This window comes from Aethalodelphis obliquidens, unplaced genomic scaffold (assembly GCF_003676395.1).
Source record: "Aethalodelphis obliquidens isolate GAN/ISIS:26980383/991018 unplaced genomic scaffold, ASM367639v1 scaffold18, whole genome shotgun sequence".
NCBI classification, from domain to species: domain Eukaryota; kingdom Metazoa; phylum Chordata; class Mammalia; order Artiodactyla; family Delphinidae; genus Aethalodelphis; species Aethalodelphis obliquidens.
The window spans coordinates 18,576,143-18,587,180 of record NW_020837962.1 but is presented as its reverse complement, the minus strand read 5'-3'; the positions used below and the strand labels follow the sequence as shown (position 1 = coordinate 18,587,180).

Below are 11,038 nucleotides of genomic sequence, written 5' to 3'. Positions count from 1 at the left end.
CGGTGACTCTGGGTGGGCCCCTGGCTGGGGGCTGGTCAGCAGAAAGTCCAATGATGACCAATGATGGGGCTCGGGATAGTCTTGCCTACGTGCGGAAGCCTCCCTAGAATCCTGACGGTGTGGTGTTCAGAGCATCCGTGTGGGTGAGCACATCCACATATTGGGGGGAGGGGTGATACACCTCGATCCTCAGAAGCGCCTGTGCTCAGAACCCTCCTCCACCTCACCTTGTGTATCTCCGCATCTGCCTGTTCATCTGTATCCTTTACCATATCTTTTAATAAGATGGGAAACGTAAGTATTGCCCTGAGTTCTGTGAGCCACTCTAGCAAATTCATCAAACCTGAAGAGGGGGAGATGGGAACCTCCGATCTGTGGTCAATTGGACAGAAGTTGTGGGCAGCCTGGGGACCTACTCCCTGCGACTGGCATTTGAATGGGTCGGGGTGTCTCGTGGGCCTGAGCCCTTAACCTGTGAGACGTGATGCCACCTCCAGGTAGGCAACTGGTGTCCCCGAGAATTGTTTGGAGGGGGAAAACCCCACACATTTGGTGACCAGAAGGGTCAGTAGTGAGGTGTTCAGCGTAGGGAATAAAGGAGATGTGCGGGAACTATGTGTTTTCTTAATACCCCCTGTGATATGATTTTTCCTTCTCAGATTGGTGATGCTTTGGGTTGACTTTACTCTCAAACCTTTTTCTCTTCTGGGCCTTCTTGCAAGGGTCAGTGGTCAATGTCTTCGTCGTGTTTTTTACAAATTGTGCGGCCCAGCTCCAGGTCCATTAAATATATCATTGTCCAGTTCTGTCAAGGAGAAATTAGAAAACAGAAAGGCAAAGAATCCAGTAGAAAAGATGTCCCTGAGTGCAGCTCCGGCAGCCCTGGACCCTTCCCTGCCGCCCTCCTGATGGCTGCTACCCGGGAGCCACATCACCAGTACATGGCGGTGGGGGAGGGGGGTGGTCACGGGAGGTAGGGTCCCGGCGCTGAGAGCACACGCACAGCACACCTGACGCGAGACCCAGCTCTCGGTCGCATCCGCCAGACACACGGAGGGCATCGCACGGCTCCTTCTAGGGAGGCGGATGGGGGTGCTTGTCCACCAAGGCGCCCTCAGAGCTGCCCTGTCCCTCGGGGGCAGCATCCAGACCAGGACAGGGGGCTGGGGGCTGGATGCTCTGTCTCTCCTGGGGCAGCTGCGGCACCAAAGGGCTCACCTTGTAAACCTTCATCCAGGTGGATGTTTGTGAACCGGGTGCTGCTCTGTGTGTTCATCAGCTTCTCTAAGAGGTTAACACAAGACAGGGTTTCATCCCCTACAGAGAGGTCGTGAAAACTCGGAAGAACTCCAACACGGAGAGGAATGTAGCCAGAAACTTCCATAGGGAGGAACACGGCCCTGACCTGGAATTGTCTAGAAAGCTGGCTTCCTTAGGGGCTCAGGAATGCCTGCAGCTGATGCCACCAGCCACACGCGCGCACGCACACACACACACACACACACACACACACACACACACGCCCAGCCCCTTGCACTGCCGCTGGACCCTGGGCGAAGACGGGCTTAGGGCCTGGCGAGGGTTGGGGGCAGCTGAGTCTGCAGTGATGCTCGAGGGGCCCTCAGCCTCCCCAGGTCCAGGGCTGCAACGCAGCCCAGAAGAGGGCCAGCCGGTCAGGAAATGAGAGCCCTTGAGGGAAGCCAGGGCCGTCTGTGCAGGGAGGGGGCCAGCCTCCAGTCCCTTCAGGAGTGTGTGCAGTGGGGGACCCTCACATCAAAGCCCCGCTGACCTGGGCCGGCTCGGGGCTGGCCATCCGGCAGCCTGGGCCCACGACTGCCACCCACATTTTGCTGGGCTGCCTGACCTCCAGCAGCCTGTCGGCATGCTCTTCCTCATGGTCACTGTTGAACCAAGCCACGGCGAACTCCACAGACACCGCAAAATAATTGTTGTCCTTACTAATGTCTACAAGTTCCTTTTGAATGATCCAGACGTGAATGCCCACAACAGTGAGCCCCAGAAGCAGAGCTGCCTTTGGGAACATGCTGTCCAGAGTCAGCACGAAAGACAGGTGATCGGGGGCAGGGTGGGCGGGCGGCCCTCCGCAGCCCACAGCCCATGCAGCCCTGCGCTCTGGCCTCCCGCTTTGAATATGCCTGTGCCCACCTCCTCCTCTGCATCCCCTGCCTGTCCCTCCTGCCGGCACTAAAGAGGCAGAGCAGGGGGTTACATCCCTGTCTCATCACAGAAAGCCTGGATGCAGGGACACGCACGGAGCAGGCTCTGTCCCCCTTGTTTTCAGAGCTTCATCCTGACAGGGTCCCACTCCACAGGGCCCTGCATCCCCGCTGCTTGCCCTGGGGACTGTGCAGGCAGGGACTGCCGGAGTCCTGTGATTTCCTGGGAGCTCCAGGAAGCCAAGCCTGCCTATGACCTTGGCTGGAGCCAACACCACCAGCTGGGCACAGGGGAGTACGGGGTGTGCAGCCAGCTGTGGAGGTGTCTAGGAGGAGTTGTCCTCATCACTGCTCTGATAGGAATTACTAACCATAGTTGATTTCCTAATTGTCTTTTCTCTTATCGACTTCCAGCTCAAGTCCACTACAGTCAGAGTGTAGTGGAATAACTGAGGACATGGAAAGGAGACGTGACCCATGAGCCGCGCCCCCCCCCAGCAAACTAGGGGCTGGCGAATAAGCCAGAACTGCAAACAGTCCTGATTGCTTTGAGCCCCCCCGGCAAACCGGGGGTGTGCGAATAAGCATTGAGTGCTTTGGGCACTGATCCATGAGACGTCCTCAGTATAATCAGAATGGTGGGAACACAAGGAAATGTCCTTGTGCTACTTCAGTATAATCAGAATAATGGAAACACAAGGCAATGTCCTTGTGCTGCTTTGGCGCTCAAGGACGAAGCACGGCATGTCTTCAAGAAAGCCCATGTTGCGTGCATAATCAATAAAAGCATATGTTGCTGCTTTGGCATTTCTGGAATGTTAAGAAAACAAGTCTTAAAACGTAAACATAGATAGTGCTTCAATAAAAGCTACCACAGCAGGACAGGCAGCGCTGTATTGCCTGAGCGAGCGGCAGCCCTCTACTGCTGTGCTTCGGCACAGTTCATCTCCTGTGATGCGCTTACTTTCGGCCCTGTCATAAGATAAACTACAACATTTGGCGCCGGAACAGGGACCTGAAGGTAAGTTATCGCGTGATCGCGGGACCGAAGGGGAATTTGGTACGCTCAAGAGTAAGCGAAACCTTCGGGAGCAGTAGAGTAACTGTAATGGGGAATTCCCATTCAGTAGAATTTCAATACATTAGACTCCTGAAACAGTTATTACGGAGTTCAGGAGTGAAAGTGAAACCAGAATCTTTTGATGAATTGTTTGCGCTGGTTCGTAAACATTGTTACTGGTTTCAACCTACTGGTCATAACCAGTTGAATTTAAAAGTTTGGAAACAGGTTATGCGAGCCTTAAGAAGAGCTCATCAGCATGGGGACGCTATATCTGTCCGTGTTTGGTCTCTTTGTAAATTAATTTCCCTTGCCCTGGAACCATTACAATCTGAAACTGAAAGTGAAAATGGGGCGCGCCCTCAGCGTCCAAATTCTGCTCCGGATCATTCTGCTGCTTTTCGTACTCTGTCCCGTGAGTCTCCTATAGAGGACCTTCCTGCTCCTCCCCTTGTGTCTGAGACAGGAGAGGATTTTTCAGGTTCCAGTGATGAAGGGGCTTTTTCTGATGATGATAAAGATCGGGAGCAAACAAAATGAGATGCCACTTTCTCAACAGAATGAGATTACTGATATATTTTCAAAGTTAAAAAATTTGATGGTTAAATTGGAAGAAAATAAAAACAATGCTACGGCTCCTTTACATCATGAGCCCTGTCCTACTATTCCTTTGGCTCCTCCTTTAGAATTAGCAGCTTATCCTGTTGGAGCCTCTCGTCAGTTTCGCATTCCTCTAAAACCTGAATCTAATAGACTATTGTTGGAAGAAGAGATGAATAAGGAAGAAAAGCAATATTCTGAATCCTTTTTTGCTTTCCCTATTGTTAGACAAGCTATGCCTGCTAATGATCCATTTCCGAATGGATATGTAAGTGTTGAGTATAACCATCATGATATACAAATTTTTAAAATGCTAAAAGAAGCCATTAATGCGTATGGGATGCATTCTAATTATGTTCAAGGACTTTTGTCTGGGTATGCTACTGAAAACATATTAATTCCTCATGATTGGGAAGCGATTGCCAAAACTGTTCTTGAACCTGGACAATATATGCAGTTTAAGACTTGGTGGAGAGAGGAAGCTGAAAACATGGCAAGGACTAATGCGGCCCATAATCCTCCAGGGCCACTTTTAGATGAATTAATAGGAGCAGGCGCATTTAGTAATCTACAAGCTCAAGCTCAATTTGATGATTTACAAATCATTCAAATACGTATGTGTTGTTTACGAGCATGGTTACGAGTGGAACCCCCCGAAAAAACAACACAATCTTTTACTAAGTAAATGCAAGGGCCTGGTGAGCCTTACGCTGATTTCTTGTCTAGGCTGCATGCAGCCATTCAAAGAGCTGTAGCACAAATAGACATGCAAGATTTATTATTACAATCTTTGGCCTTTAAGAATGCAAATTCTGAATGCCAGAAGGCATTACGGCCTTTACGGGCTGTAAATGCTCCCCTTGAGGAGTATATAAAAGCTTGCCATGATATTGGATCTCCTACTTATCAGGCCAATTTACTTGCAGCTGCCATAAATGAAGGGTTGAAAGATAATCAGATAATCGTACTAAATGTTACAGTTGTGGAAGGTATGGACATGTGACGCGAGATTGTCGAAAAGGGCAAGGCCAGATATCAAAACAGGTTAAGAATGAGCAGCTACCTGGTATGTGTCGCTGGTGTGGTAAAGGACGACACTGGGCTAATAAATGCCGTTCCAAAAGGGGTAAGTTAGGAAATCTTTTGCCTCCACGAGATGATGTCTCGGGAAACGGGAAGCTAGGCCCAACCTGGGGCCGCAACAACAATACGGGAAAAGTGACAGTAAACTCTCAACAGTATCCAGTAAGCAATGGCAGCTTTTATCAGACATTACAGGACAGTCTCAACCTCGGCTCTTAGTTACTGATCTCATACATAATACCAGTGGCAGTGCTGCCGTTGACTTGAGTGCTTCTCGAGATGGTATCCTTACGCCAGCAGGAGAAATACACAAATTAGCTACAGGAGTTTATGGCCCTATACCTACAGAAACCGTGAGACTATTATTAGAACGAAGTAGTTTGACTCTGCAGGATGTAACAGTTCATACTGGAGTTATTGATGAGGATTATAATGGAGAAATTTCTATTATGATTTCTGTTACAAAATCTATAGAATTTAATAAGGGACAAAGAATTGCTCAATTGTTACTGTTACCGTATGTAAAACAAGCAGCCGCCCCAGTAAAGCCTACTGGGGGGTTCGGCAGCACGGGAAAAAATGTTTTTTGGCAATCCTTTATCAACGACCAACGTCCTCAATTAACGCTTACTTTTAACAATAATGTGAAATTTACAGGCCTTGTTGATACGGGAGCTGATGTGTCTATAATAAAACAGTCTGAATGGCCTTCATATTGGCCTTTAAAAAAGATGGAAGCTACTTTTACAAAAATAAAAACATTACATATGGTTTGACACAATAAAAAATTGAGATGTAAAGGCCCGGAAGGACAAAAAGCCATGTTACAACCATATGTGGCCAATATTAAAATTAATTTATGGGAAAGAGATATACTACAACAATAGAAAACCTCTATCTCCATACCAACAATTTCCCCTAAAACAATACAAATGATGTCAAACATAAAATGTGATTATTCACAGTTAAATGCTACTAAACCCCAATATGTAACTAAAACAGGAAAAGATTATACTGGGCTTGGATATCCAAATTTAGTGTAGGGGCCACTGCTCAAAAATTTGCATTACCATTAAAATGGTTAAAAGATACCCCTATATGGACAGAGCAGTGGCCCTTAACTCAAGAAAAATTACAAACATTACACCAATTAATACAAAAACAATTAATAACAGGACATATTAAAGTATCCACTAGCCCTTAAAACTCACCTGTTTTTGTAATAAAAAAAAATCAAAAAAATGGAAAATGTTGACAGATTTACGAAAAATTAATGAGATTATTCAACCTATGCGGGCATTGCAACCTGGAATTCCATCTGCTGCAATGCTCCCTCGCAATTGGGAACTTATAATTATAGATTTAAAAGACTGGTTTTTTACTATACCATTACAATCTCAAGATTGTGAAAAATTTACATTTACTGTACCAGCCCTAAATCAAAAAGATCCGGCTCAGAGATTTCAATAAAAAGTTCTCCCTCAGGGGATGTTAAATAGTCCAACTATGTGCCAATTTTTTGTTAATCAACCTTTGGAGGATTTACGTCACATATATCCTGAGACACGTATTCTTCATTATATGGATGACATTCTATTTGCTCATTCTCATCAGCAAATGTTACAACAGATGTTACAACAAGCAGAGTTGAAATTTTAAAAATGGGGTTTACAAATAGCTCCTGAAAAACTTCAAAAATGTGCTTCCTGGCAATATCTTAAACAAATTGTAACCAATACTCAAATTATTCCTCAGAAAGTACAAATTAGACGAGATTCTCTTGTAACATTAAATGATTTTCAAAAATTACTAGGAGATATTAATTGGTTACGTCCTAGCCTAGGAATTCCTACTTATAAGTTACAAAATTTATTTCACACCTTGGAAGGCGATCCAGCATTGAATAGTCACCGTGAACTTTCTCCCCAGGCTGAACAAGAACTTAAATGGATAGAAAAACATATACATGATGCACAGTTGGATCGGATCGAGTCTCTGGATCATTTACGACTTATTGTATTTCATACTCCTCATTCCCCTACTGGATTACTACAACAACAAGATAATCTCATAGAGTGGGTATTTTTAGCTCATAAAGCTCAAAAGAAATTACAATCTTATGTACAAAAAATAGCTGATATTCTTATTAAAGGTAGGTTACGATTAAGGCAATTATGTGGTCAGGACCCACATGAACTTATAGTTCCTTTTTCAAACAAAGAGATACAAACTCTTTTTCAACTAGAGGATAACTGGCAAATTGCCTGTGCTCATTATATAGGTAAAATACGTAATCATTATCCTTCTGATAAACGTTTCCAATTTTTGAAGAAGACTAATTGGATTTTGAAAAAAATAGTTCAGTCAGATCCTGTTATAGGACCAACCTTTTTTACTGATGCCAATAAAACGAGAAGAGCAAGATATGCTAACAGTCATGATCAAAAGGCGTTACAATCTCCATATGCTTCAGTTCAAAAAGCAAAACTATTTGCTGTAATACTATTGTTACAAGATTATCCAATTGCTCTTAATATAATTACAGACTCTCAGTATGTGGAATTTACAGTTAAAAATATTGAGACCGCTTTTATCCCAAATAATGGATCAGAACTGCACTCTTTATTTTTGCAAATACAACATATAATTAGACTACGTACTGCACCACTTTATATTACTCATAATCGTGCTCATACTCATTTACCCGGCCCATTGGTAGATGGAAATGATTTTATTGATACTTTAGTGGGTACCGTACAATTAGCTACAGCAGAACATCATAGATATCATACTAATGCCAGAAAATTGAAAAATAAATTTAATCTTACATGGAAGCAAGCAAAAACTATTCTCCGTACATGCCCGCAATGTGCTGCCATTAATCAACCTTGTTTGAATATTGGAGTTAACCCTAAAGGCTTATCTGCTAATGCTATCTGGCAAATGGATGTAACTCAATATCCTGGTTTTGGAAAGTTAAAATATATTCATCATTCTGTAGACACCTACTCTCATTTTTCATGGGCAACTCCATTATCTTCTGAAAAAGCTGATGCTGTAATAACTCATTTATTAGAAGCTTTTGCTGTTACGGGAATTCCCGACAGCATAAAAACCGATAATGCTTCTGCATATCACTCTCAAAAATGTCAGACTTTTTTTGCCACACATAATATACGGCATGTTACAGGTATCCCAGGAAACAGTACGGGACAAGCGGTTACTGAACGACAAAACCGCACTTTGAAAGAAATGCTTATAAAACAAAAAGGGGGAGATGAGGTACAAAGTCCTAGGAAAAGAATACATATTGCTTTATTTACTCTTAATTTTTTGAATCACGGAGAAGATGATTTTAGTGCAGCTGACAGACATTGGACAAAAATAAGTACATGAGAACTTAGGCAACCTGTTTTTACATTACATGAAAATACTAACACTTGGGAACCTGCCGAGGTTCTTCGCTGGGGCCGGGGATATGCTTTTGTTTCTGCAGGAGCTGAATCCTATTGGGTGCCGGCTAAGAAGATAAAGCTTCGGGATGGCAACTAAGCGTAGCTTTGATGTGACGGAAATGACGAAGGGATTTGCGGAGATGGATTTGAGCAAGAGAGCATCCCGTGCGCCATTGGATCGAACAAAGAGGGCGTCTCCATTGACCTGGGGGCAAGTGAAAAAGTTTGCAGGCACTGCCGAAAATCTTGTTATTTCGCAGGGTAAACCCCTCAATAGCACCAATCTTTTTGTGGCCATGATGGCAGTGTTGTCTGCACAGGTAATAAGCATATCAGCCAATGAGATAAATTGTACTAACCATACTTATCGGACTTATATTCCTAACCCCCCTCTTAATATGGGGGTTACCTGGTGGGATGCCCCAATTCTTGTATATGTAAATGAGTCTGGATGGTTGCGTGGTCCTTTTGATGATAGAGGCCCTTTGAAGCCAGAAGAAGAAGGAAGGATAACAGAGAATTACACGGTGGGTGTTAATGGACCTCCTATTTGTATGGGAAAGGGAGATCATTGCCTTAAAATGAATTATCAGGCATGGTTAAGTGTTGTCAAAAATGAAATCAGATATCATGGGTTATATCCTTTGAGTGCTTATAGTTTTAAAAGTTCTCATTCCACTCTTAATGAGAACGTTTCCGCACCTTACTTGCCTCCATGCCAGCTGCCTCTTGTGGATCGATTATCAGATTGGGTCCATTGGACCCGACGCTGAGGAGAAGTGGCTCGGGTTCTTGTTAATACTACTTGGGGAAGCGTCATTGATTGGAGCCCTTTTGGCTCCGCCCGAGGAAAAAGGGGTCTGAAGAATTTACACTGGCATAGAGAGGATAACACTATTTATAGCAATACTATTAATGGTACCATAGTATGACATGCTGGAGGGTTTTCTCCTCCAGGTCCTCATTTAAATGGATATCCTATCCAAAAGGACTTGTGGAAGCTTATGGCAACTTTGAAAAAGATTAATGCTTGGGTAGGACATATGGTTAACAAATCTGGAAATCATAGTTTGACTTTTCATAAAAATGTTACTCGGTGTACTCGTAGTTGTGTAAAATTACCTTATATATTGTTAAAGGAACCAGCTGTATGGAATGAGACTCAAGGTATTATAATGTGTAAAAATTGCTCTCTGTATACCTGCGTTAACGCTAGTATATCTTTTAACATATCTACTGAAAGTTTGTATATCTTACGAGCTCGGACAGGTCTTTGGCTTCCTGTCAGTCTTGGAAGGGAACGGCAAGAATCTCTTCCTATGGCTGTTTTGCAATATTTAGCTGATGCATTAAAAAGAAGTAAAAGATTTGTAGGAATGTTGATTGCAGCTGTCATGGGTAGTATAGCCATAACAGCTACTGCTGCAGTAGCTGGAGTTGCTTTAGAACAATCTATTCAGACCGTTGATTATATAACTGATTGGCATAAAAATTCTGAAATGCTTTGGTCCTCTCAACGACAAATTGATTCGGAAATACATTCGGAAATAGCAGACTTACAACAAGCTGTGGTTATGTTGGGGGACCAACTTGTAAATTTACAAAGACAAATGAAGCTACGTTGTGACTGGAATCAAAGTGCCTTTTGTGTCACTTCAGTCCCATATAATCAGTCTGCATTTCCCTGGGCAACAATAAAAAAGTATTTATTACATCACAAAAATTTGACAGAAGAAATTGTGAATTTACAAGGGAAAATTCAACAAACTTTTCAGAAGAAATTACAACGACTTAATTTGCAAGAAATAGGGTCTGGAATTACTGAAGGATTTAATAATTTAAATCCCATGTCTAGATTGCATGCTTTATTTGGTTCTACTACAGGATTGCTAATGCTCATTGTAATAATAATCATATGTTTAATTGTAGTCCAACGACGAGTAAAAGCTACCTGCCATGCAACGTCACAACAAGCTGCCGTGTTCTCCTTGATGCTGCATAAGCTGCAAAACGAAAAGGGGGAAACGTAGTGGAATAACTGAGGACATGGAAAGGAGACGTGACCCATGAGCCACCCCCCCCCCCCCAGCAAACTGGGGGCTGGCGAATAAGCCAGAACTGCAAACAGTCCTGATTGCTTTGAGCCCCGCCCCCCCGCGGCAAACCGGGGGTGTGCGAATAAGCATTGAGTGCTTTGGGCACTGATCCATGAGACGTCCTCAGTATAATCAGAACAGTGGGAATGCAAGGAAATGTCCTTGTGCTACTTCAGTATAATCAGAATAATGGAAACACAAGGCAATGTCCTTGTGCTGCTTTTGCGCTCAAGGACGAAGCACAGCATGTTTTCAAGAAAGCCCACTGTTGCGTGTATAATCAATAAAAGCATATGTTGCTGCTTTGGCATTTCTGGAATGTTAAGAAAACAAGTCTTAAGATGTAAACATAGATAATGCTTCAATAAAAGCTACCACAGCAGGACAGGCGGCGCTGTATTGCCTGAGCGAGCGGCAGCCCTCTACTGCTGTGCTTCGGCACAATTCATCTCGTGTGATGAGCTTGCTTTCGGCCCTGTCATAAGAAAAACTACAACATCAGAGAATGTTCTTTCTATTATGTCTCTTCTCTGAAATTTGTTGAGATTTGTTTTATGGCCAATATTC

At 43.8% G+C, this 11,038-nt stretch overlaps 1 long non-coding RNA gene across 2 annotated transcripts; it reads left to right on the top strand.

Annotated features, from left to right (window-relative positions):
- The first annotated feature begins 2,769 nt into the window (after window positions 1–2,769).
- Window positions 2,770–10,457, top strand: LOC113626459 (uncharacterized). 2 transcript variants are annotated; one of them, XR_003435162.1, is made up of 3 exons: window positions 2,770–3,198; window positions 8,417–8,695; window positions 10,305–10,457. It is a non-coding gene; the product is annotated as an uncharacterized LOC113626459 (long non-coding RNA). The 2 variants fall into 2 exon arrangements; XR_003435161.1 differs by lacking the exon at window positions 2,770–3,198 and adding an exon at window positions 4,804–6,995.
- The last annotated feature ends 581 nt before the right edge of the window (window positions 10,458–11,038 follow it).